Source organism: Malaya genurostris, chromosome 3, assembly GCF_030247185.1.
Source record: "Malaya genurostris strain Urasoe2022 chromosome 3, Malgen_1.1, whole genome shotgun sequence".
Classification (NCBI taxonomy): Eukaryota; Metazoa; Arthropoda; class Insecta; order Diptera; family Culicidae; genus Malaya; species Malaya genurostris.
The window spans coordinates 34,779,377-34,784,801 of record NC_080572.1 but is presented as its reverse complement, the minus strand read 5'-3'; positions in this window follow the sequence as shown (position 1 = coordinate 34,784,801).

The window sequence follows — 5,425 nt, the reverse complement described above, 5'->3', positions numbered from 1 at the left end:
TCGTGAAAATCGGTTCAGCCATCTCTGAGAAAAGTGAGTGCATATGTTTGTTACATATATACACACATACATACACCCGGACACACACACACAGACATTTGCTCAATTCGTCGAGCTGAGTTGAATGGTACATGACATTCGGCCCTCCGGGCCTTGGTAAAAAGTTGGTTTTCAACTGTACTTGGTTCATCTGGAGAAGGGCTCCATCACCATGAGTCAACTGAAAACGATAAAATCGTTATCCCATATAATCATCGAATGGCAAAAGTATAAATAGGTACATCAGGATGTCACACAGTGCACGAACTGTTTGAACTATGGTCATGGAATTGCCACATGAAAAGTCGGTGCGGGAAATGTGCCGAACCACACAATACCAACGATTGCCTACTAGATGACATCGCTGTAAAATGTGTGAACTGTGAACTTCCATCTACTAGCAAATCGTATTCCAAACGTGCTGAGTTCACAAAACTTTGACAGCATGCGTCCCGTGAACAATCAACGCGCAAGAATGTTCCACAGAAGGGTGAAATTAATTCCCTACGGCTCCCACCGAAGAGGGATATTCCAAATTTGCCGCCATTTCCTCACAGCAATTTAAAAGATTCAGCCGCTTCACAACTGATCGTCATTTTTTAAATAATGACAACAAAACTATGGAACTGCAGAACGCCTTAGGCAAATTCATCATCGAATATGCAATATAATGAGTTGGTTGTAGTGAATTGGAATGCTTGCTCACTCAGGAGCAAAACTGCTGAATTGTCCGATTTTCTTCAAGAGAAGAATGCCGATATTGCTATTTCAACTGAAACTCATCTTAAACCTGAAATTTCTATTTTTATTTCCAATTACAGTGTGAATATCTTAATATCCACCGAAAAGGAATCCCCAAGAGATATGCCGAAGCACTTCTTACCTGTGTTAACGTCCGTATCGAAATGGTGGTAGCAGTTGAGTGCTTGGAATAATCAAGCGCAGCTGTACCCACCGTAGTAGTCATGGCTTGCTATGCATCGATTATTATAAAATCGTTTATACCCACACATTATCCCTCTTCCAAAAAAAAAATGAAAGCGATGTAGTAGGTATTCATATAGATAATAATGTTCTTAAATTCAAATGAACGTGTATTTCTTAACCGAAAGGTCGCGAGCATTGCCAAAGTTACCATGACAACACTTTGGGTACTCTTTCGAATAATTCACCGAAATATTGAGGTCATCACTCGTTAGTCTGGTTTATGAAATACGCTAATTGCCTAAGAATGCAGATTGATTTTGGGTTGGTTTCTACCCAAAATTAAGTAGCGGCTAGTAAGTGTGTATTTCTCACTCAAATATTTCTCAGACCTATTTGGCGAATGTCATACTTATAGAACTTGGCAGCGATGTCAGATCTACGAAAATATCCGTATATTTGAATTTGGAGATTTTCAAAGAATTTTCGGAACCGTGAAGAATATCAACGGAAATTTGAGTTCACAAAATTTTGAATTTTTGATCAGAAAACTACGGAATCTTGTCTAGTGACTAAAGACAAATGGTCTTATCTTGCTCATTTCGTGCTAAAGTTTCCGGGATAAATGTCACTTTGTGGAAATGACACTACAATTATCTGGCATCGCTTTTAGCTTGGTCTCTGCAATGTTTTGGAAAATTGGAAAAACAACGGTGCTAAGTTTAACAAAATTTCAATACTTATAAAGGGAAACTGGATATTAGCAGGTAACTACTGGTTTTGTAGAAGGTATTATCTCATAATTATGCTATTCAGTTTCAGAAATCGGATTGTAAAATTGTTACTCTAAATGTATAATTTTTCACGCGGACTCTTCTAGAAACTATATTATGGAAATAAGACTAGATCTCTATAGAAGAATTAGACATTTCAAAGAAATTAAATATACATACTTTGGTAAGTAGTAAATTCGATACATTAATGGTTGACCTATTCAACTATAGATTTCGTAACGTACATGATGTTTTATACACACGTTACTAAGAGATGTTGCTATCTCAGAGTTTTTAATGTAACGATTCCATTCCTCCCACATTCGGTTTGCGGGAATTCCGCTCGGGAACAGCTTAATATGATCCCAACGAATACTGGAGGATGCACTGCCAAAATTGGCTGGGGACGAACTTATATCGTTCGATAGGTTCCAACTGCTATCGGTACAGTCATTTGAAATTGGTTTAGGTTGAAGACGTCTCAAGACTTCGTTAAAGCCCGCGATCATTTTGTCGTGAATACGACTTACTTTACTATGGGGTGCCTTTTCAAAATTAGCCATATGGAAGAATGGGCAGAACTTAATCGTGAATATCTCGACTTGTATTAACGGTAGCAACATAATTCTTTCACCATTTCATCAAAAATATGATCAGGAATTGAGGATAATATTTTGAACAGTGTGAGATAACCACAAACAACTCAAAAATTGAGTTTTCTCAAACTTTGAAAACAACGCGGAAAACTCTTTACTTTTGCTTGGCTTTTTCGCGCAAGGACGACGATTTTGAGGTAGTCAGGCACATATCTTCAACTGACTGCGTATAAAAGGGGAACCGTGGTCAAAAATTTATCATTTCTTCTTGTGCGTTGGACGGAAGCATACGTCGTGGGACTAGCAGCTTCGGAGAGAGTGCACCTTCTGCGTGGTTAAAAACCTCAAACGCTCAGATCGCAACTCTCATTTGGACTTCAGCCGTCAGGTGGAGCAGTCGTCAATAAAAGCAGACCTTTTGCGTTGTACAAAACCTCAAACGCTCAGGTCGCAGAGCCAGTTTCCCTTCGAAGAAGATCGATTACATCATCCTGTTGGTGGTCGTTTGCATACAACGGGAAATGGACAACAATGTGGAACATTATGCAAAATCAGCCTTTCTAATGGTTTCAAATGTTACCTAAAGAACTATAAAGATTGCTTCTTTGTAAATCAAAAATATAAATTAGCAGTGCAGAGCAAATCTAAGATAATATGATCAGTTTTTTTGCAATTTTCACAGTTATAAATTCGCAACAGTGTTCAAAATCGTTCATATCCAATCAGTGTTTAATATCTTAGAAAATTATACAATTTGGCCCTTCACGCACGCCTTCATAAGAGGTTCTTTCCAAAACCACCAATATTTTATCATAAAGACTAAACTGGTTATTTTGTAATATTTGTGTGTCAGAATGTTTGATGTAACTAATCTGTACTGTAGTTTGGGTGTATCGTTTCAAATTCTAGTAGTGTAAAAGGGCAAAACTTGCACAATTAACACAATCGAACAACTATCGGAAGTATAAAGAAAGAGTGCCAGTTTTATTCGTATTCACGATATCCAGTTATGTCTCTGACATTACACACCTGTACTTTTTTTTCATACGCTCAATTCTTTCGGTATTACTTATATTTTCTGGTGTTTCATGATTGCGATGCGGAATCACTTCTTATATTTTCGTGTATATTTTCTGACTCATTGTTCACATCGTTGACGATATTGGTTACACAATCGGAAGTCGAAGTCGATGACGTGCTAGAAGTGCATGACGAACTTGAAGGGCACGACGTTACATAATGCGACAACTCCTTGTCGACCTGGTTAATTGATTCGTCCGATACGGATTCATCATCTGAACTGCCTGGTCAATCGGGCATATTTCCCGTTATTCGCCATATTATTGCTTTAAATTACGTACTTTATTGTTATAAACACAAATATGTGCATCAGGAATAATGCGAGCTACTATAGCAATATCGAATATTGAAATCAGTTGCGTCTCTCGTGCGCGATGTTTCTGGTCGGCTAATTTTAATTTAATGCGTGACCATTTTCGTCCGCTTTTTTTATTATTATTATTTGCGCGACCTTTCTGGTCCGCGTGTAATGCGCGATCTTGCTGGTCCGCTAAGAATGCGCAACCATCCTGGTCCGCTCAGAATGCGCGACCTACATGGTCCGCTAATAATGCGCGACCTTCCTGGTCCGCTTATAATGCGCGATCACAGTGATCCGCTTTTCCAATTCATTTTAAATGTTACGTAATTTAGGCGACCATTTTATTTATTTGAAACATGAAATAAAACGAGGCGCCTAATTACTGCAAAGTTTGCTACACACTTTTCCGGTGAAAATTACAATTACTCCTTTTCCGGTGAAAATTACAATTACAATATACTTGCTAAGCTAAGGGTTCTGAACATTGTTGCAACGAAATTGCAACACCTGGCAAAGGATCGCCATTGTGAATATCTTAATATCCACCGAAAAGGAATCCCCAAGAGATATGCCGAAGCACTTCTTACCTGTGTTAACGTCCGTATCGAAATGGTGGTAGCAGTTGAGTGCTTGGAATAATCAAGCGCAGCTGTACCCACCGTAGTAGTCATGGCTTGCTATGCATCGATTATTATAAAATCGTTTATACCCACACAGACAGGACAACTACCAGAGGAGGGGGAGTTGCCATTGCCATTAAACGATCCATTCAGCACAGGCTTCTGCCTGCTGCTTTTAAATTGCAACTTATAGAAGCCTTCGGAATTGAGATTACAACGACGGTGGGATCCATCATCATCATTGCAACGTATTGCCCAGAACAAACCAATCTTCGAGATGGTACGTGTGCATCATTGAAGCGAGATCTGGCTATGCTCACTCGACGACAGAACAAATTCATCATTGCTGGGGACCTGAATGGCATGAGCTGTGAAGAAACAAAAGACAGAATCGAAACGGATTCGTACTTGCCGAAGATTACAAAGCTGGACAGTACAACATCCTCGCTCCGGATCAACCAACGCGACTTTCCAGATCGGGAGTTCATTCCATTTTGGATTTATTCATCAGCAACATCGCCATAGACAGCTCTCCGGTTGTCTTCAACGAGCTCTCTTCTGACCACTTTCCAGTAATATTGACGTTGGAATCTTCACCAGAAACAGTTCCTATTCGACCTCGGAGGAACAATTATCGCACCGACTGGGTCCAATTTCAACAAATCGCCGACCAACTTATTAATATCGATTTGCCACTAGATTCCCCGATGGAAATCGATGCGGCCTTATCTTCTTTCCAGCTTTCAATCACAGTCGCTCATGATAGGACGGTTCCAGTACAACATATGCCGAGTTCCTCTCTTCAAATTGACAGTGTCACCAAGAAACTCATCCGACTTCGAAATATCTACCGGAGGCAGTATCAACGAACTGGCATCCTAGATAGGAAGACTTCTTATAACAACTTAACTAGGATAATCCAGGAAAGTATATCTGAGCTCAAGTATATCTGACATCAAGATCGTCATCGGCGATTTCAATGCTCAGGTTGGCCAGGAGGTGGAGTTCAGACCGGTAGTTGGAAGGTTCAGCGCCCACCAGCAAACGAACGAGAACGGCCTAAGACTCATCGACTTTGCCACCTCCAAGAAC